General features: G+C 45.4%; 1 protein-coding gene across 1 annotated transcript in view; it reads left to right on the forward strand.

The window, feature by feature from the left end:
- Positions 1–635: 635 nt before the first annotated feature.
- Positions 636–23,067, forward strand: part of SMPD3 (sphingomyelin phosphodiesterase 3) — a 113,496-nt gene continuing 91,064 nt past the window's right edge. Inside the window, exon 1 of the mRNA XM_033157224.1 lies at positions 636–812. The gene's annotated coding sequence lies outside the window, so the exon portion shown is untranslated. The remainder of the gene's footprint in view (positions 813–23,067) is intronic.

The raw sequence follows: 23,067 nt of genomic DNA on the forward strand, positions 1-23,067 counted from the left end.
TCCCCCCAGACAGGGACTCAAGGTGGCTTACAGCTTAAATAGAAACATGTACTTAACTATGTACTAATAAGATTGTGCTCAAATTCATAGCAGAATTCAAGGGGTTATACTGTAATTATTATTCCACTGCACATTTCCAAAGAAATCATGGCTTTAATACCAACCCAGGTCTTAAAATGCATTAAAGCTTGTACACAGCTACCCCCTTGAGATCCCCCCCCTTTGTAAGTATGAAATGGACCTCAGCGACTTTCATGGTTACAGGAACCTTCCCTCGATACCTTAACATCTTTGCACACCAGGCGATAGGAGCCTGTCTGTCTCGTTGGGGGGGGGAGGGGCGGGATCCCTTCCTGGCAGGCAAGCACTACAAATCCCAGGCCCCCCTGCTGCAGAGGCGAGAGAGAGTGAGCGATCCACCGCAGAGGTGGCTGGGAGATGTAGTCCAAACCTTCCTTTTAGGCTCCGGCTTGGGAGAAATAGTTTCCTCCTTTGGCTGGCGTCACTCGTGTGTGTGTGTTGGGGAAGAGAGAGGGGGTGGAATTGGAACGATCGTTTTAGCATCAATCAGCCAGGCGGCGCATCCAATGGGAGAAGCCGGGGGCGGAGTTGGGCGGGGATGAAGGATGGAGCCTGCGGTGGCCACGGCGGCGGCTGGTGCAAGAGAAGCGACGCGCATGGGTAGGCTGTGTGTGGAGCTGTTCAGCGCAAAGGTGCTGAGCCTCGCTCGCGTTTAAGGAGGCTCCGCCGGCTGCTGCTCCCTCGGCTGGCGGCATGGGACTGGGATCCGGCTTCCTCCACTGCCACGCACAGTAAGCGATTGCACCTATGCAAATATATATGAATGTGTGTATACGGATTTGAGAAAGGGAGCGGGATCTCGCTTTTCGCGTGGCTGCTCTGCTTGCCCGCCGCGCTCTCGCCTTCCTGTTGTTGTGCGCGGGTGTGGAGTTCCAGCGTGGGGAAGGCGATCTGGAGTAAGGAAAAGGGGAACGTGGTCCATGCTGCTGCCCCTCCCCAAGCGCCTGTCTCTGCTGTTCCGGAAGGGTGTATGTATTCATATCCTTTGTGTGTTTGCTTAAGCCTCGGCGCGCACGGACTCTCCTTGCGTCCAGAAGGCTCTGCGAACAGGCGAGCAGATCGCGGCTTTATTCCTTTTATGCACTGAGGCGGGTCACGCGAGTGGTGGTGAGACTGAGCATGCCCCCACCTCAATTATTATTTTTTAAAAAAAGAATAACTTGAGGGGTGCGCTGAGTCGGTCCACAAGTGCCTGCAGGCACGTCTGTGGGGAGATATTACTATGCGGGGTGAAGCGTGGAGTAGAGTCACTACTACAGCCATAAGTAGGAGGCGGTGGGCAGCCCAGATTGCAAAATGGTTCCCTTGCATCGTACAGTCCCTCTCACCAACATGCCTCCCCTACCCTTCAAATCTCCCCCAAAATCTACAGTACAGTTAATTTTCTTCCACAGATATTAATATTTTCTCATTCAGCACTCTTTGGCTGAGGTGGGTGGGTGGAGAGAAAGCTAAGCTGGGTTGGGCGTTGATCCCTCGGAGCAGAGTGGCGGTGGGGGGAATCCAGCGTGGCTGTGCTTATGGCCGAATGGCAGACCTGCCCTCTCCTTTGTGATTTGGTTTTTTTCTTTTCTTTCTTTTTTGCTACTGTCTGTTGCACACCAGTGGTTCACGCCACAGACTTCTGTGCCTAGCGACAGGGCTGGCTGTGAATATTGAGCAATGCCATATGCCATCAAGCCAGGAACATTGCCTCTGTGCTGGTATTGCACCCCTCTCCGGGGCTCTCAGCTCTGGTGCCCAGATCAACCCTTTGTCCCACACCTGGTGGGTTGTGCTGTTCGCAGTTCTGGTGCTGGGTTGATTATTGTCGCCTTACGGTTTTCTCAGTCACCAAAGAGTGAAAAGAGGTCAGCAGCACAGCAGAGGCAACTCGGCGAAGTGCTTATCTGGGCGTGGAAAAACGAGAGACAGAGAGATTGAAGTTTAATCAAGGAGCAGCATGCTTTCCATGCCAATGAACCATGGGGCCACGCAAATACCTCCTATGATTTGCCTTTGGCTGTGGGGGGAAACAGATGCAAAACTAGCAGAGAAGCCCTGCCTAATCCAGGAGGGAGCCAAACGCAAACCAATTAGCTCTCTGCCATATGGCTTTGTCTTTCTTGCAGCCTACCTCTGGACTGTTCTATCCAGGATGCCCATCTGACAGATAATCTGCAGCATGCACTGCACTGGAAGTCAAAAGTACTCAGAATATCTGTTGATAAAATGGTCAGAATAAAATGTGTATCACAACAATAACCAGCCAGGAGCCAGAACAAAGGTGGTTTATTTCAGGATGAGCTGGTGGGTGTGTATCTGTATCTCTCTGTGTGTATGTGTCTTTTAATAATGTCAGCCATTTTTATTTGATTTGATTGTTGCATGAATGGTTGTGTTTGCCATTTTCTTTCTTTCTTTCTTTTTTAAAAAGCAAAACTCTGTGCTTCTTTTGTTGGTATGTTTGCCCATTTGGCTCTCTTGTGCAGGCTTCTCTGCCTGAAAGCCTTTCCTGGCAAGATTTTTTGCACACACATACACACACACACACCCCTTTTTTCTTTCTGGGATCCTGCAGGAATGGAGTCAAGAAGATTTCATATCCAGCTGGGCATTTTTGTATCTGGCAGTGTTCAGAATGTGCCAGTGTAAGAGCATCTTGGTCAAGAGGCTTGCAGATCAGTGAAGGAACACAGAAAGGGGAGGTCCCTTTGGGGTTGGGGTTGTGTCCTTTATGTTTACAAATACTCTTTGTGATTCTTGGGATTATATCATTCAAAGTAACTCACTGAATCCGGTCCTTCTTTACACACCTTTACTGCCTTGTTCTACCCATGATTACTGTGGTTGGGTTCTTTCATGCTTCTAGGTGGAGTGGAGAGTCTTGGCTCACTGTAGTAGCAGAACGCTTAAGAGTATAATTGTGAGTGCAGAACTAGGGGGGCGGGGATGAGGTTAAAAAAACCCATATAAAGGGCTGTGAACTTTATTGTGTGCTTAAGATGCCAATAGCAGTGTTCAGATGTTGGGGGGTGGCACTGCCATGTGTAGTAAAACGCCTGCTGCATAAAAGGATAATGGGCAAACTAGGTATAGCATAGTGTTAATAAATGGAATGTTCCTAGCCTCTGAGTCAGGCACAGGCAAACCCGGCTCTCCAGATGTTTTGGGACTACAACTCCCATCACCCCTAGCTAACAGGACCAGTGGTCAGGGATGATGGGAGTTGCAGTCCCAAAACATCTGGAGGGCCGAGTTTGCCTATGCCTGCTGAGTTGTCTCCAACTAAGTTGTACTCAAAGTAGACCTACCGGAATTGATGTGCCTAAATTAGCCACTTCCATTAATTTCAGTGCATCTGCTCTGAGTAGATCTCAGTCAGAGACAACCGCCTGTCTTTTTGACCCCTTTCAACAGAATGAATAAGTGTTTTCCCTCAATGCGTCCATTTTAGAGAAGGGATTAATCAATATATAGAGCATGATACTCTTAATCTCAGGGTGGTGGGTTTGAGCCCCACGTTGGGCAAAAGATCCCTGCATTGCAAGGGGTTGGACTAGATGACCCTCATGGTTCCCCTTCCAACTCTACAATTCTATGATTATTGTTTTATACTGTCCAGGTGGCCACCGTTGTGCCTGTGGGTTCATTACAAGGAGTATCTTAGGAATTCAGCCATGTAGTTATTGAAAGTAAGAAATCAGCCTCCAGATCTGTCACTGTTTTGACGCTTTATGGAAAGCAGGTACCATAGTTCTTGTGCTGTGCATAGAAGCATAGGAAGCTGCCTTATACTGAATCAGATCTTTGGCTCATCTAGCTCAGTAATGGCTACACTGCCTGGCAGCAGCTCTCTGACGTTTCAGACAGGGAAGTCTGTCCCAGTGCAACCTAAAGATGACAAAAAAATGAACCTAGGACCTTCTGCATGCAAAGCAGATGCTCTTCTACAGAGCTATAGCCCTCACTGTACAGAAAATAGAGTCAGCTGAGAGATAAAACAGAAGAGTAGATCTCCCATGCGGTACTGGGCTTTACTCATGCTATAAATGAAGGGGAGGGGTGTCAGTTGTACAAATGCCATACACACATTAAATGTACTACTCACACCTAAAATTAGTGTGTCAAGGAGAAGGTTCTAGGCTTGATTTTTTGACCATATCCTAATTTAGAGGTAATGTTTTTTTTAAGGGAAGATGTTTCAAACACGAGTTATGCACACCCCCCCCCCCACAGACTGCAGTGGTACACTCCACAAGGGTTCTGCTCATCTGGCCCAGCTCTTAGAACCACTTTCCCAATGTGTTTAATGGAGTGCTTGCTGCGACCACAACAGCAGCTCCCAAAACACTAGAGAGGAGGGACATGGCGCCTTTCAGGTGTCAATGGACCTCAACTCTCACCAGTCCCAGCTGACATGGCCAGGGATTATGGGAACTGGGAGTCCAATAACATATTGAGAGCCACAAGTTCCTCACTCCTGCACTAAAGGGACATCTATATGCACATATTGCCACTGGCACCGGCACCCTGGTCAGATCCATAATGGACATATGCAGGTGGGGGGGAATACACAGCACATTTATGTTGTATGCATGCATGTTGAGGGAGGGGTGCTCCCATATCAGGGCTGGTCCAGCACATTTTGCCTCTCCCACCTTGATGTCACCTTGATACTGACTCTTTGCTGGCCCCTGATGCAAGCTCCTCTTCTGTTCCCACCCCAACTTCCGAGAAAAAGGGGAGAAGGAGGCCTGGAAAGGAGGCCCGGGGAGGGAGAGGTGCCGGTGGCAGTGGGGGCGGACAGAAACAGAGGGGAATGTGAGAGGGGAATAGGAGGCAGTGGAAGAGGTGGGCAGTGAGCAGCTTGCTCCTTTGGGCCCAGATCTGCCGCCCCTCCCAATGGTGCTGAGCCTGCCACCCGGAGAAATCGCTTCTGCTTTCCTCATGGGTGGCTTGCCCCTTTCCCATATTGTTGAATGCAGGAGTGAAGAACCCCCAAATAATTTCCAAATCTGAGCCCTGTGACCCAGGCAACATCAAGACCTGCCCTTGATCCCTGTTTAGGCAGTAGGGCCCTGTTTAGGCAGTCAAGGAATTAACTGATATGCATGAAATTTCAGATATAGCTATATAATCCCCAGTGTAGAGAGCTAAGACCTTTGGAGCAGGCATTTTTTTTTAAAAAAAAGTTTTTTATGAGCCGCCCTAGGCATTGATTTTAGATATGCCTGCAGCAGCATCCTACAAAAGGCAAAGTTGTTGCTTCCACAGCTGTCGCCTCGGTTAAACTCCTTTCCCCTGGCGCATATCCTGCCCAAGAGACATAGCTGAAAGGCAGCTTGCTGCCCTCTCTCTCTGTACTCGAGGGATCCTCCCTTTTCACTTTAGACCTCGCTCAAGGAATTCTCCTTTGTTGGTTTGTACTGTAATGGCTTCAACAGTTTGGCAGCTGGGTCAGGGCCAACCACTTTGCCCCTCCTGTTAGTGACTTAACAAATCCCGGTCTCCCAAGTAACCTAACCCAGCAAGGAACAATAACAGATATAAACCTTTGTTTTTGTTTAAGCAAGCTTACTGCACCCAGACTTGTAAATGTGGTATGTTATTTTAATACACCATTTTGTTTTATGATGCGTATGCTAAAAACTGCTGGTTTTATTTATATTTTGAATTTTTTTAGATTGTTTTTAACATCTGATTTCATCAGTAGTTAAAGAATAAAACAAAGTAAAAATGCAAGCACAAAGCCTGCAGTTTGCACAGAATGTCACATGCAACATTACCTGCCTAAAATTGTGGTTGTGTGCTCAGTGCAATGACCCTCTCCTCTGAACCCCAGCTACAGTTTTCAGGGCTCACTAGAGAGAAGGAATTTCTATTAAAGCAGGGTGTTTTTGAACCCAGTCCCATGTTGCTGAAGAGGCAAATCTGAAGAGCTTAAGGCCACTAGTTTGTCCTTGCAGGCACCTGTTTCTGCCAACTGAGGAGGACACTTCATGCATCTGATGATGTAGGCCAGCCTTTCATAACCTTGGATCTGCAGATGTTCTTGAACTACAGCTCCCATTATCCACAAGGACTGGACATGCTCGCTAGGAATGATGGGAACTGTAGTCCAACAGCATCTAGGGACCCAAGACTGAGAAAGGCTGATGTAGACTCTAGTCCACCAAAGCTATGCCTGTAGGTCTCCAAATCAGTTTGCCAATTCTTTTTTTTTTTTAAAGTCATCATGAAAATTCATCAGCATTGCAGTCCATTTTTTTCCTAATATGTATGTATGTTATTGTCATCAATATATGCATTTTAGGCTCACTTTACTGGAGTGTATCCATTTTTGTACATCTAACTGGGCCGGAGAACTGCATTGCATTGCAATAGCTGGGAAAGTGCTCATTTCAAAGGATGCATTTCCATTTGTGTATTATTATTTTTAGTGCAAATTGGTTTGATTCACATTTAATTCCAATTTGAATCAAATTTCGCTCCTATGCCTATGCCAGATTCACTGGTATTTTTTGTTGTAACAGACTGATTTGAGAACCCCTCTGAAAACCACGATTGCATTTTGCATAGAATTCAACATCCTCTGCGCAAGAGATAGTGGGTGCTCTGATCTTTTTGTCTTCTGCTTTCATTTGATTAGAATCTTATTTTTAGCTTTGCAATTTTGCCACTCGACTATCATATTCCCATGACTTCAGCAGCCCACTAGATGAACAAGTATTCCCTTTCAGTGTTTACAGCTGAACGCTTCCCTTGTTGCGCTAAAATACAGGACAACTACATGACAAGGGAATGTCGCTGAAACACTTTCCATGCTAACCTGATTGAACAAGGAAAACAGAATCATACTGTTGCCCAAGGCAGGAGACACATTAAAAAGAAACTTCGGGCTGCGATTCTAGACACACTTGCTAGGGAATAGGGTCATTCAGACTGGAGAGCCATGCAGACATGGAACATTTGCCCAACAGCCACTCCGTGTGATGATGAGTTCATATGGGTGGCAGCCTAATAGACTTGATCTTCAGCATTATTTTATAGATTTTCCTCACCTGTTAGACAACGTATTGTGTGTGTGTGTGTACACGCACCTAAGTCTTCTCACACCAGTTTTGCAAAAGAAATCATGAAAAGACCTCCTTTTGCAAATTTTCTCCTTTATATCTCAATGTACTGGGGAAATGGTCAGCTGATGTAGCAAAGACAACTCTGGCTACGTGGTTACTTGGGAGTAATTCCCACTGAATTAAATAAGGTTTACTTTGGAGTAGAGATGTACAGGATTGAAGTGCTAGTATCACATTTTATACAGTAGAGGTTTGGTTCCAGGGAGAACTATGATTCCTGTTATCTGTCTGCCTGTCTATCATCTGTCTGTCTTCTTCAGGGTGTCTTTTAACCAATTGATTAATCAATCCAATGAGCTTGCAATGTGCATTTATAGGAATCATGGAAAGCTGAGCAAGGCATATCTCAGTGAGTTCCCTGGTGGAAAATGACTTTGCCTCACCATGCACCTCTGCAGGGAAGGGGCCATAGACTAGGGGAAGGTTTTCAAGTAATGCAGTGCAAAATACTGGGAGGCTGCCCATATCGACTAGAACCTTACAACCTGACAATTATTTCATTATCTATTCATTTACTTATGTAGTTACTTATATTCATGCCTTATAAACATTTGTTATCTGGGCAGCCTACAGAATGAATATAAGATTATAAATACACTCCACCCACAACTTGCATGGGAATGAGGTTCCAGCGATAGTTTGTATATCTTGGAACTGCCCCCACATGAGCTACCTTACCTTCTGGAGCAGGCATGCCAAACAAGTCTTACCCCACAAGCAAGGCAGCTCTCTGGGCTCTGGGACACTGTCAGGAGACATTGCAGGGCCATCTGAGTTCCCGCAAAATCTCTCGAGAGCCTTCAGAGCCTGTGCAAGAGCCTCCCAGACCAAGGCAGAGAGCTTAAAAGTGCCTTCCGTGCTGGGAAAACCCTGTGCAAAAATAGCTTTTAAACTCTCTACCTTCCATGCATCAAATCTGTGTGATTTCAACTGGCTGATCTTCAGCCGTGTAAAGTTGAAATTGCACATGCCAAACATGTGGGAGTTGCGAGTCTACTGCACAGCCAGAGCCGGCCTGCCTATGAGGCGGGGTGAAGTGCGTGCCTCAGGCAGCAGAAGTGCAAGAGGTGGCACTTCACCTGCCCCACTGCTTCCACTGCCTCTGCCGATAGTGAGCCGTTCCAGTACAGGGGTGGCAGGGCCAGAGGCAGCGATTCCTGTTTCTCCTCAGGTGGTGAAATGGGGTGGGCTGCCTCTGTGTACAGCAACAATACAACAATTGAAATCAGAATGCACCAGAGGGCAGCAGAAAATAAAAACTAGGCTGAAACAAATTTACTAGTTCACAACAGATTTCAAAGGCGAAGACAAATTTTAAGAGGCATGAATTTTTTTTAAAATGTCTTTATCTCACATCAAGTTGACAACAAGATGGGCACTAGGCCATTCTCTCGCAATCCAGTTGCCACCACTGACACCTGTAGATAACTGCTGCAAAAAAAGGAAGTGAAAGTTTCAGAAATTGATAGATCCTAAAGAGAGATCTTTATCAGACACTGATGTGAAAATTCAGAACATAGGGGGTTGGACTAGATGATCCTTGGGGTCCCTCTCATAATTATATGATTCTATAAGCAGAGTAGTTCTTTGATTTCCTAAGTTCCTAAGTGAGGTCCTAGAATAAGAGATGTTGGGAAATGCTATTGCACATTCATTAGGGAAGATTGCCCAAAGCAAGATGGAAAGAGTCTTATCTTATTTACTCTAGCCCTCCATGAGGACTGTCATTTTACTTTCAAAAAAGAAAAAGAAAAAAAGCACCCATGTGAGGGGCTGGTTTTATAATTGAAGGTCTTGTGGCAACATCTATCCAATCTGCTTGCTAACCAATTGGGCAGAAGTTGTCGATTTGTTAATATGAAGCAGTAAACAGAAGGCCTTTCATACGCCTCAATCTACTACAGCAATAACAGTGACTTAAAAAGTATGGCTTTTAAGTCCAAACACCGGCAAGCTGGAGTTATATTTTAAATGTAAGTAATTCCTGAGAGGGATATTTTTGCAAGATTGAATCCAAAACAGGGTAAGGTACTGCAGAGAAAGCTTCTAATTCTTCTTTCAGTGAGTTACCATTACACTGCCAGGGTGCCATCTCAATGGGAAATGAAAATTAGAAGCTGCTCATGTTTCAAAGAGGGTTGTGGTGGTCTCAGGATTTTGCAGAGGCTGAAATGGACAGGTTCATTGCATGGACAGGCGGAGTCCCCCAAACCCCAGGCGACCCCTGAGCGGAATAATGACGCAAGACAACGTGCTATGGGATTAAAATTGGCCACAACTTTATTAAGATTCAGATGTAGGGAGACTTTGGCTCAGGCATTGGGTGTTTATCCTTCCCAGCCCCCAGCCGGGTATCTGGGAAACTTCAGGGGATGAAAAGTTGTTCTCAGCATGCACAGCCTTGTGTAGAGATGGTCTTGTAGCATTTTAGGTGAACTTAAGCGGAAGTCCCACCAGGCTGTTTCTGGAGCTACACTATAAGGCTTTCCTTGTGGAAATAAGGTGGGGAAGGAGATTGGGACCTTCAGAAGGAGCTACCACGCAGCTATGGCTCCTTAATCAAGTGTAACATGGTGTTTTAAATTCTGAATTTTAAAATTGTTGTAACCTGCCCTTGGATCTGCTGTTGAAGGGTGGGTAAATACTTAAATTATTATTATTATTAATTATTATTATTATTAATTATTAATGTGTTCTTGGAGCAATTAATATAAGTATATGTTAATGGCAATATGGAAGGAAGTAGATGCTGGGTTGGTATTTGGACACACACACACACACACACACAGACAGACAGACACACATTCTCCATAAAGTGGAAAAGTAAGACATGTTCAGAAATTTTATTTTTTAATTAACAGGAATTATACAGCTTTGGCGCAAAGACCAGAGCAAGGCATTCCCCAGAAGAGGTTTATCAGCGTGGTGTATAAATGCTCAAGATATAATAATAATCTGTATAATATGCACTAGGCTTCCAATTTAGGTTAATTCCTCGGTAGTGAAGTCACTCTGGTTATAGCTTGCTATCTTCAGGAAAATGGTTTTTGACTAGTCTAGAATATCCTGAATAGTCTTTTGCAAATGAAACTATAATTTTTGAAAATTTCTCATTTGGAGTGTGAACAACTGCTACTTTTTTTTTCATTAACAGGCTTTGCTATTCTCATTTTTCTCTCATCTTTTATGGATTTCCCCCCTAGAGCAAGTGGATTATACTAAATGTATTTCTCATCCTGAAGGCACCTCAGCAGTGGGTCCTCTGTGCCTTATACTCCCTCTGCCTGAATGTAAAACTAGACTCTGGGTGGTAGTGTTTAATTTGGTACCTCTGGCAATTCACACTATCATTCAGCATATGGCTGGAAACTTTTTAACCATGGCTGGAACGCACCACTATTCCCATAACAAAGGGCCACTTGAATCATTCATTATACACAACAATTACATTTTCTTCTTTTTGGAAATGTTTGCTGTGGCATGTGGACATGCATAGGAACATAGGAAGCTGCTTTATACAGAGTCAGACCATCTAGCTCAGTATTGTCCATACTGGTCCGATGGCAGATCCCATGGAGAAAGTGGCAAGGCTGGAGGCTGGTCAAAAGTTGCCTCAGCACAGACAGTTCCCACTTATTCCAGCAAAGCTTGCGGCCAGACTGAGGCCTTTTATTCTTCTATCTCCAGATTACCTCTTCCATCCTTCACACCTTAAATGGCCTGAAGATGGGTTCACCTCCTCCTCCTCCTCCTCCTCCTCTTCAATTCCATAGTCTCCTTCTGGAGTGTTCCTTTCTTGTTGAAGCTGGTGATCACAGAACCATAGAATTGTAGAGCTGGAAGGGACCCTGAGGATAATCTAGGCCAGCCCCCTACAATGCAGGAATATGCAGGAATATCCCCATATGGGGATTATGGTGGCATCAGAGGGGTGCCAATGCAGCCCCCCACTCCACGTCTGGATTACTGCTCGATTCAGAAGTCATGAAAGCTGGTGAAAGAATTCTCAGAAATGGTCTTGGGGCAGGGGAGTTGGCTGAAGGCAACAGCAGAGGGAGAAAGAATTGGGCCTCTACACTGGGAATTGAGGGGGCTGAGAGCATGTTAGCAAAGAGCACCCCCAAAACCTGGAATCAGTGGTATTCAGGGTGGTTTTAGGCTCCCCAAGTAACTGTTCTGAAGACTGTTCTAAAAGAGTCTGAAAGATTATGGTACGTGGGTGCAACATGAAGGTAGAGATAGGTGAATCTCTAAATTTCAGTTTCTCTCATTTTGCGTGTTTAGAACGTTAACCCTCCCCAAATAAATTCACACAAGAGACAGGTATTTGGTTTGGTTTTTGGCAGAATTTAGGCCACAACTTGATTGATTACAACCAAGTGAGTGGTTGCATAGGTTCTGGTTCGACCATCTCCCTGCACCCTTGCAGGCAGTCCCCTAGACTTGGGCCTTTCAGGGACCGACAAACCAATGAGTCCCTGTATTCCTGTACTGGAATATCCTGCATTTGCATAGGCGTGGCCACATCATGTGTGCCACGCCTATCACCTAAACCAGAGCCTATCCGCAACTTACAAGTTGTGACTAATTGCTACGTGGCAGGCAAAACCCACCAACTGCTTTAATCCTAGCTGGGCCTTCCCTGACAATTCCCCCTTCCCCTAAACTTTCACCCTGACTCCTTGACCTTCATGCTCCATCCTTCATTCATTTCCCTCCTCTTATGCAGTCACACTTCAGAACACAGTTAACTACAGCACCTCCTGCACTAATATGCAGATTGCAGCCTAATTATCCATGGGCTTCCACCGTTCTGGGAAGTTCCAATGTAATGCTCAGCTCAAAAACTGCAAATCCTTTTAAAACATGTATTCGGAGAGGCAACGCATTTACGAATGTGTATTTAAATGTGCTCTTTTTTGTGCACATTATTGCAGAATTGAGCAGCATGCCTACATAAAGAAGAGACATGGCCTGGAATTAGACTGATTCAGCTACCCCTAATTACAGTGACAAGACCCAATTGGAAAATAACATGAATAAAAAGCGGGAGGGGAGCAAAGCTGGAAATGGCTCCTAGGTTTTGCAGAGGGTGAAAATGAATTTAGAAATAGGTCTGTTGTTTTGATTTTGCTGTATTCTTAACCTGGGCAACATGTGTAGTGTTTGCTTGGCCATATAGCTTCTGTCTATCTTTGCAAAGGAACATAAGACGAGAGCCCCATAATTGGATCACACAAAAGACCCATCTGGTCCAGCATCCTATTCTCACAATAGGCCAACCAGTACACTACAATATCCTCTTTGAGGTGAGGTGAACAGAACTATACACAGTATTCTAAGCAGGGCCACACCAAAGATTTGAATAACGACTTTATGATATTGGTAGTTTTCTTTTCAAACCCTTTCCTAATGACTCCTAGAAAGAAATTTGTGTTTGTCACAGCCACTGAACACTGGGTCAAAATCTTCATCAAGCTGTTCAGAAGAATAGATCTCTGGCTTGCAGTAGTGTGATGAGACAGAGCCATAGATCTGCCCTTCTGACATGGGCATTGCTGCAGCTTACATCAAGGGCACTGGCCTCAGGGCGTGACAATGGTGAGGATCTTCTAATGCATTGCCTAATACACACACACTTGTATGCAGCTTTGGCTAAAATGTGCATTTAAAAGCAGCTTTCCAAAATGCTGTACATTATTCCCATTAATATAAGCATTTTATGCAATTTCCTCTAATATATTTTTGTGTGTGTGCGTGCATTATTATTATTATTATTATTATTATTATTATTATTTTGTACTGGAAGATTGCAAGATTCAGGAAAGTGTAAATTTGAAGGATAACTTTGTTTTGGTTTGCATATTGGTCCAGTAACTACAAGTTATGCAGTCCAAATGACTTTCTACCCCATTCCCACATACAGGTGTGACTTGTTTATTTTTAAAATCCATGCTTCCGCAAGTGTGAAAGTTCTGTCTGTGGTGTTGCATCCCTGTTGACTCTTTCACATTTTAAGTCGTAAATTGTGGCTTGATGTTTCAGCCTTCGAGGGATGAGCCTGCGCATGTGCCAGCCAGTTCTTAGATTAGTTAATTGCAGTTTTCCCCCTTTTCTGTTGCCCAACATACTACTGAGATGAGATCTCTGGGGATAATTGCTGCACCGCCCTGTTATTATGCTTTGTTTGAAACGAGAAGTCTTAAGTGTATGTCAGGGCAAACAGTATTCTGATTTGCACAGAACCTTATGAACAAACAGACCCATTTGAACAGGGGGTGGAGTGGGGAAGGGAACCATGTAATTATGCAAAAAGGAGAAACCTTTGTGAACAAAGCTACATAGAATACACACCCCAGACACACTTTCCCTTACCAAGTACTTACAGTGAGAGTTCGATCTAAGGAATCATATCATATTTATTTAAAGCAGATTCTTAATGTTCCCCGGGAGGACTTTTTTCCAGTTCTGTAACCCATGGCTGGGATGGGGGAGAAATATGACTCTGCTTGCATTTAAATCTACCCAATTCAAACTTTCCAGAACAACATACAAACTGAAGTATAGCCATTCTTTCAAATTCACCCTTCTCCAGCTTTTGCAGTGCACGGGATGTGTACAAAACTGAATGCGTGCCTAAACATGCATATATTAGCGACAGTGGGAGAGGGTGAAAACAACATGGCATTCAAATAACAAATAACCATTGGCCAAGCTGGTTGGGTTGGGGCTGACGCGTGTTGGAGGCCAACAGCACCTGAAGGGCATCATCTTGGTCAGTCCTGCTTTACATATTCACTGAGAGAGGCCATTGGCCTATCAAGCCTAGTGCTGTTCAAGGTCTCTCACAAAGATCTTTCTCAGCTCTGTTGCTTGAGGTTCTTTTTAATAGGAGATTCCAAAGACTGAACCAGGAATCTTTTGCTTACATGTGTTTGCTTCACCACTGAACCATGGCCCTTCTTACTCCAAAATGCTGTTTTATTTAGATTGGAGTGTTTGAGAAGAACATTTCCCTTAGGAAGCTCTGCTATCTTTGGGTAAAAGCAATTTGCACCGGAAGACTGTTCATGAGATATCCTAGTATGCTGTCTTCAAGAATCACGTATCTCTCATTCCTGTGACATTCCCTGGCTCAAGTTTGTATTTTTTTCAGATTTTTTTCCCCCTTCTGCTATGATTTTCAGTGTGAGCTTTGGAAAAACTGGCGCTACAAATTTTTGGGAAGTCAGTGCTTCCTTTCAGTTCCTTGGTGCCCCTAAAACCACTTTCTCTCTCACACACACACCACTTCCTCAGCTACCATACAAGCTATGTTGTTGTCATTTAGTCATTTAGTCATGTCCGACTCTTCGTGACCCATGCCAGGCACTCCTGTCTTCCACTGCCTCCCGCAGTTTGGTCAGACTCATGTTGGTAGCTTCGAGAACACTGTCCAACCATCTCGTCCTCTGTTGTCCCCTTCTCCTTGTGCCCTCCATCTTTCCCAACATCAGGGTCTTTTCCAGGGAGTCTTCTCTTCTCATGAGGTGGCCAAAGTATTAGTGCCTCAGCTATATACAAGCTATATTTACAGCAAATGTGAATATTTTAGTGTGCATTTGGGGAGTGCAGTAGGAGCTTGCTTTGATTCCACTGGCTTATTGCTGTGTGCTGCTGATCTCTGTGGTGCATCCACCTTACCCTTGGAACAGCTGCAGAAGTCTTGCAGCACCTTAAAGACCTTCCTGTGGTGAAACCAGACTAGAATCGTCTGCCGTGACATCCTGCCCTCCTTCAACAGACGCATGGATGGAAAAGAAACGTTTTGTAAACTGCTGAGCCAAGTGGCTATGAAATGTAGGTCAGTTCCGTTTTTCTACAAAGCCCAAATGCATGTAACATAATTACACAGTAACCATTCATAACAGCAGTTGCTGGTGATAATCTTGCTAGCTATAGCATGCTAATTAATTTAACCACTACAGTGAGGGATTTCTGATGCAGTCTGAACCACATAGAGTCAGATTTGCTGATGCCCTCAGTTCTGCAGTTTACATTTAAAGCTCGCATTAAAGCTCTCCTCGTATGTGTGTGAGTGTTCTCTGTATATAATTATTTCTATATGAAGATGACGTTGGCAAATGTTTAGCTGGCACTTGCTTGGCTCCATGGCCAATAGGCAGGCACCAGTAACAGGTCTGCGGCTGAGGTGTCACCTGGCCAGGTTTAAAGAAGTTTGATCATTGTGTTCCCACCCCAGCTGGGATTTTTTCCTTTCTTTTTTTCCCTGTTGCTCAGTCACAGAAAAGATAGGCCTTTCAAAGCTGCATATATTTAAATGAGGAGCAATGGGGAGAATACTCCCAGGAGGAAAACAAGAGTGGGAAGCCTCAACAGAAGTACAGTGTCCAGAGCAAAGGAAGTAATAGCTTCATTCTATTCAGCCTTGGTCAGACCCCCCACCTAGAGTCTCGCATCCAGTTCTGGGCACCACAGTAAGGAAGGATATTGACTAGCTGGAACATGTGCAGAGAAGTGCAACCAAGATGATAAAGGGCCTGGAAACCAAGCCTTATGAGGAATGGTTGAGGGAATGGGATATATTTCACCTGGAGAAGAGGGTGGATTCTCCTTCCTTGGAGCAGAGGTTGGATGGCCATCTGTCATGGATGCCTTAGTTGAGATTCTTACATTGCAGGGGGTTGGACTAAATGACCCCGAGTATCCCTTCCAATTCCACAATCTATGATTCTCGGCTAAAAATAAACAAAAATCTATTATTGCCTTAAAAAAAATATCTCAGTGCATATAAATTGGAACCATCGTTTACTGCAGGTGAGTAATAAAAATCTTGTGCACAGAGGATCCCAGGTTTGTAGCTGTGCCCTGAGAAAAACAGCGCATGCAAATAACACACAAAGAATGGCCAACTTTGGAGTTAAAAGAAAATATATTTAGCGATGGGCAGGACCTGGGTGCAGATCCAGGTCAGGTGGGGCTATAACTGAATCACAGGTCAAGGAGATAAACAACTACCTGACATTCAGAAAATACCTGAAGGCAGCCCTTTTTAGGGAAGTTTTTAATGTGTGATATTTTTGTATCTGATTTTTGTTGGAAGCCGCCCAGAGTGGCTGGGGAAATCCAGCCAGATGGGCGGGGTACAAATAATAAATATTATTATTATTATTATTATTTGTGGGTCATGGGAGGATCATGGGTGGAGCCTGTAACAAGTCATGGGTAGTGCCTGGCAGAATCTTCATTTCGCTGGTTTTTCAGACCACAGTACTGGTTACCGGGTAGAATACTGTTTTGCTGGCTAGTCTGGTACAATATGTCTTTTCACTGTTGGAAGCCTCTGCAAACCAGCTTCTGGGAATAGCAAGTGGGGAGAGTGCTGTTGTGCTCAGGTCCTGCTTGTGGGCCAACCTATGCAGTTGGCCAGCATGAGAACAGGATGCTGGACTAGACGGGCTTTTGGCCTGATCCTTCATATATTGACTAGACTGGCAATCCTTCATCCAAAGACGGCTACCAGGCAGCAACCCAGAAAAGAATGCGGCCCATAGAAGGTTGCCCAGAAGGAAATGGGCCCTTTGGCGGGCGGGCGGGGGGAATTCTCCCACCCCTCATATAGTGGATGGAACAGTTTTCCGATCACCTTCCATATTCTAAATAGAACAGAGAGTTTCTCCTTCCTAATAGGGGAGAAATTTGTTTCAGATCACATTTAAAGGCTAACTCACACTTTCCAAAATTGTAAGTGAATTGAAATGTACCCATACTTCAAAATTCACAATGAATTTTGCAAGGCACTTCTCCAGCCATAGAATGGGCAAAAAAATGCATATACTGGGGTATAGTGTGCATAAAAATGCACATATTAGAGAAAATAATATGCAAAAATGCATTTTATTGGGGGTGTGTGAATGCACAAATGTGTACTTTGGGAGAAATTTGCACTAAAATGTTGAAAAATCTTCGCGAGGACTTAAAATAATCTCAAATGTATGTGGAATTGTGAAGAACTTAGTTGGAAAAATGAGGAACAGAGAGAAACCAAAATGGACAGCTTCACCCACCCCTAGTTCTGCTGTACAAAAATTGACTTGAGTAAAGAAACGATAAAATGTTCCATGGTCTCTATGCCATCAGTGATTCACTGGAAGCAGCTGTAAACTAGGAGTAATTTCACCCCGACTGGTGGTTTAGGAAGCATATGGGGGCAGGGGGAATACAACCCTCTGCTGCAGAAGCAATAGCCTAAAAATGGAATCGCAGGCACAAACTATTTTTATTGACATGACATGATGACAAACCAAAATAGCCTCCAGGGACCGCTTTGTTAGAATGAGTGGATGCTGAGGACAATGATTTTTCAATGAAGCTAGCGAATTTGCATCTGTCCTCAAAAGGATGGAGGCATTTCATAAGCATTCCCTGCCTGTATCAACAGCGTTGTCTGTGTCCTCCTTCCAGCAAAGTGTACGACAACACCGTAATTGCCTGCTCCCCAGAGCTTCCATTGTTTTGTAATTTGCAATGTCCAGAAGCGACCGAGGGCATCCACAGATGAACTCAGCAAGGGGTGTGGGGGAAGTGTGCCTAGTGTTCCCCCCCCCATGCATTTGTTGTTTTGTGGCAGACAACAGCATTTGATAATGAAGGGAAATGCCAGCTCCACTTGTGTGATCTGCAGGAAGCGATGGCACCATAGGGCGGTAATGAGGCTCACTGCGACATGCCTGTGGACTTGGAAAGAGCTGGCTTTGCAAAGGAAGCGCACCACTCCAATGTTGCCGGGACACAATTTGTGCATTGTGTTTCAGGGCACATGAGAACTAACTGTCAGTGTGGTGCAAGAACAGAGGTGGGACATCTGTGACCGTCCAAGTGATGTTGGACTGCAGCATCCACCAGTCCCAAGGATGATGGGAGATGCAGTCCAGCAATATCTGGAGGGCCACAGGTTCCTCACCCCTGGGATACAGGAAGGCTGGGAACATGTGACTTTCTCCCCACCCCTGCTCTGGAAGTAAGCCTTCTGAGGTGTAGGATTGAAGTTTGCTTCCTGTTTATAATTCAGTAAAAATAAATTAATGTGCCTCTGTTATGCGATGTTTGGGGAACTTTGCTGTATAGACTTAATGGCTATATTATATGTTGGACTATATAACCAACTGGTATCATTCATGCAGCACAATTCTAAGCATGTTTACTCCTCAGTGTGTGACACTGTGTTCAATGGAGGTTACTCCCGGAAAAGTGTGCAAAGGATTTCAGCTATGCCTGCCTTTTTCCAACTTCCTCCTCCTTCATCCCTCCAGAACCAGACAGGGAAGAGGATGGAGACGAAACCATAATTAGTTGACCTCTCATTGACTGTGGCTCCCCCTACTGTCGGCCTCCCTGCTTTCCACCCTACCAGTCCCAATGGGCGGCAGCCATCACTGAATCAAGGGTGATATGTGTGACAACCAGGTGCCTGTGGGAAACCAGCAAGTGGGATTTGAGCACAAGAGCATTCTCCTCTCCTGTGGTTTCCAGCATTGGGTATTCAGAAGCATTGGTGCCCCCAACTGTGGAGGCAGAGCCAGCGGCGTAGCTAGCCTCTTGGGTGCCGGGTGCAGCCCACACGTCCTGCAGCTTGGGGCAGGGTGAGCTGCCCATGTAGGTTGGGTGTGCTGCATGGAGCCTCTCCGCTGCCTCCTCCTCAGCTGTGGGGTGGCTGAGGGAGAGGCAGAGGGCAGACACAAGTCCCACGCTGCCGTTTCAAGCCGCCACGTCACTCCCAGGAGAGATAATAATAATAATAATAATAATAATAATAATAATAATAATAATAATAATAATAATATTTATTATTTGTACCCCGCCCATCTGGCTGTATTTCCCCAGCCACTCTGGGCGGCTTCCAACAAAAATCAGATACAAAAATATCACACATTAAAAACTTCCCTAAACATGGCTGCCTTCAGGTATTTTCTGAATGTCAGGTAGTTGTTTATTCCCTTGACCTCTGATGGGAGGGCGTTCCACAGGGCGGGCGCCACTACCGAGAAGGCCCTCTGCCTGGTTCCCTGTAGCTTTGCTTCTCGCAGTGAGGGAACCGCCAGAAGGCCCTCAGCGCTGGATCTCAGTGTCCGGGCTGAATGATGGGGGTGGAGACGCTCCTTCAGGTATACAGAACCGAGGCCATTTAGGGCTTTAAAGGTCAGCACCAACACTTTGAATTGTGCTCGGAAACGTACTGGGAGCCATGCTGCAGACCCCACGGTAAGTGCCGGCCCTCAGAGTGTGGCGCCCAATGCCAGCCGCATTTTGTTACGTTTGTTGACTGAACTAAAACGTTTTGTGAGCCTGATTTTTAAAATTATTTTTTAAAACTCATACTTTTTGTCTTTTTGTCACCCCCCTCAGCGATGACACCCCTCTTCCTCCGCCACTGGGCAGAGCATAGCCACCGTGGCTAATAGCCTTCAATAGCCCCCTCATCCATGAAATGGTCTAATCTTCTTTTAAAGCCTTCCAGGTTGGTGGCCATCACTGGCTCCTGTGGGAGCGAGTTGAAGAGTTCCCTATCCCTGCTATAAATGTTGCTGTAAATGTTTCATCTGCAGCTAACTTCACAGGGGTGGCGATAGTGAGGTTAAGCAGGCAGTGCTGTGAAGGGCAATGCCAAGAGATGATGTAAATATTTCAAAGAGCTTGCTAACTTGGAAAAAAAAAACACCCTTCATTATCTTGAAAACCAAAACCCAAGGCCATATTTCAGTACGACAACTACATACATATTTCCCTGGAAGCATATGGTATCCCATATGGACACAATGGCAAACAATGGCAGCCCACTGGGTCCTTCCAGAGGAATGGAACATAACACAAAGAACCGCTGCATTAGGAAGATGACCTGAGTTTCCCAAACAGAAAGTATATAAAGCAAAGAGTTGCGCTGCTTGGTGAGGCGGCTATGCAAAGCTTTTGTTTCACAATGTAGTAGCCGAGTCAGATAATGCTGGCAGCTGTAATATTTTTGTGGTACAGAAAATGTCAGTGACGCATGCCTTTCAGGACTAAAGATGCTCAACCAATGTGTCAGGGAGCCTGTTTTTTGGTGTGGGGGTGAATGAAATGTAGCAAATCTTCCCTAAGGCAGGTTTGGGTAATCAAGGGCTCTGTGGCTGAATAAACATGGTAAGGATTTGGGTCAGGAAATGAGTTACTATGATTTTGCCGCTCAGACTGACCCACTTACAAGGGAGCCATACTGTACTCAAGGCATATCGCATGCTATAGTGGGCCACAGGGCTGTAGCCAGGGAGTGTGGATGTTTAGGGCACTGGTTCACCCTGCCGAGGGTTTGGGAAATTTTTTAATATTTTTAAAAATGGAAGCATGTTTAAAGGACAGGGACATTTCTGGAAATGTCAGCTGGTATTTGGTTCAATCATTCTCTTCCCCATTAAAAGATCAAAAGGTTTGCGATTCATCACTTTCAGCTACTATACAACTATGTTTTTAGTTTCTTTTTTGGTATTATGCTTTTAATTTTGACACCCTCCTTCTCTTCCTCCTGATTCTTAATGATTTACTATGCTGTTTTGAGATTGGGTTGAAAGCAGAGCTCTGTACTGACGGCCTCTCAAAATTCTCCACCATATTTGCAGACTGGGCAATGGGGAAAGATTTCACTAACTGTTATCGAGGGGAAGGAAAAATTCTTCATTTGCCCCCCCCAGGGGTGGGGACCACCATTAGCAAGGACAGTAACAGAGCTTCTTTCTTTTTTCCTAAGTTAAAAAACAACTATGGCACCAGTTGGCACTGGGTTGACAGCCATGGTTACCATTTTGAATCCTCCACAATGCCCCAGAGACCTAGCACTGTTTCAACACAACTTGCAGCCACCACCAATAAATTATGGCTGCCCTGTCCTGGTCTGGTGGTGCAAAGGAGCCCAGGGAGTGAGCAACTTGCTCCAATAAATGCTAGAGGTGGACTGAAGCTTTCAGAGCCTCTGCCTCCCATCCATCTCTCCTAGGCTCCACCCTTTTTTTAGAGAGTCAGTCTCTCAAAGGGCCAGCCCTCTCATCTGTAACTGGGCACTCCTTGTGTGCTCACTGTCCCCTGTCCTGTTGTGCTTCCTATGCAGCTGGACTGGTGGGGTAGGATGAGAGACGCTCAGATGCTTGGACCAGGGGAAGCTGCTTCCCTGGCTCTGGGTCTATGGTCCTTGGTGCTGCAGGACCTAATCCAGAAACTCCTGTCCACCAGCCTCAGGTACAGCAGCCCCATGGTCACCAGTATCAGGAGCTCAGTCATGCTCTCCATAGGTGGCGATGCTGCAGCCTCTGGCTCAGTGTCTTGGTTTCTGCTGAACTCCAGGGCCAGGGCAGTGAAGGATGGTGAGTCAAGATTCTGAAAAGTGGCCTTACGTTTCAGGGGGCAGGGAAGTGAGGGGACAAGAAGTGAGAAATATCTCAGAAAAGAATGCTTTCTGAGAAATTCCAAATGAGCACTAATTGTAAGCCTGGGTGCGCATGCACAGCACACTGCAGTTGCGAAATGACAAGCAGATAAATCCAGTGGTCTGCCAAGACCCTCAACAATTTTCCAGCGGTCTAGGCAGGGGAGGAGTTTGTGGGTCGCCATTTTGGGCTACTGCTTCCTATCATCTCTGGCCATTGGCTACACTGGCTGGGGCTGATGGGGTGGGTAGAGTCCAGAATATTGTTTTGGGGAAGCTGCAGTAGGAGAACTGAACCCAGCACCATCTCCTGCTTCCCTTTGTACTTAGAGTTGCTTGGCTTCCTTCCACACCCTATACTGCTGTGTGTAAGCAAGCGGTGGCTTCCATTTGTATCCGCTAGACTTCTCCCTCCCCCACCTCCCCAGCCATGCACAGCCCCTCCCCCTCTCCCCTTTAATCACCCTCGCTCATCATAATGACAGGCCCTTCTCTAGCAGGCTCGAGACAATGTGCTTCAGAAAACAGGAGAAATGTATTCATTTAATTCCTTTCTAGTTTCCCCCAGAACCTAATTACAGGAGTGAATTTTAAAGACTCAATAATCCCAGCCAGGAGCATGACCTCCTCTCCTGAATGCTTTAATTTGGCAACAAAGCAGACCACATTATTTCTTGCCTTTACGATACGAGAGCCACTCCAGTTCCCAAATACTTTGCTACAGCCTGCATTGTCTGCAGCGCTTACGGCCTGTCGCCTGTGAATTATGGCATTCCGGCAAGAGCGAAGGCGCAAGGAACACAAAATGGCAATGAGCTTAACCAGATGTAACAACTTCTTCAAACCTCGACTCACATGGTTTAAAACCTTAAAAAATAAAAAAGCAACAAGTTATTGTTTGTTTCATACAATGCAAACTTTATAAGACAGCAGCGATCTCCATAAATCATACTTTGACAAGAGCCATTACATTTGGTCTTATAGCTTAATCTTATTCCAATATCTAACAAGGCGGGGGGTGGGGGTGGAACCTAAGGCCTGTGGACAAATGCAGCCCTCCAGGCATCTCTGTCTGACCCCTGAAATGCTCCCCAGGCCACACCCCTTCTTTAGCCACACCTATCTCCTCAGGCTACACCCATCACCAGCCCTGCTTCACACCCTCCTGGCTGGAATGTGTCCTACAATTCTGATAAGGCCTCTTGTTTACCTGGATGGAGCAGAGTGTGTGTGTGTGTGTGTGAGAGAGAGAGAGAGAGAGAGAGAGAGAGAGAGTAGAAACCAGCCTAATGTACAAATCTAAATGTATATTTGATGCTCTGCACACTTTTGCTCCTGAGCCCACCCACAACTTTTATGTGGCCCCTGAATGTTGACCAGATGGGAATGTGGCCTTTGTGTTGAAAAGGTTTTCCT

This window comes from Lacerta agilis, chromosome 8 (genome assembly GCF_009819535.1).
Source record: "Lacerta agilis isolate rLacAgi1 chromosome 8, rLacAgi1.pri, whole genome shotgun sequence".
In the NCBI taxonomy this organism is placed as follows: Eukaryota; Metazoa; Chordata; class Lepidosauria; order Squamata; family Lacertidae; genus Lacerta; species Lacerta agilis.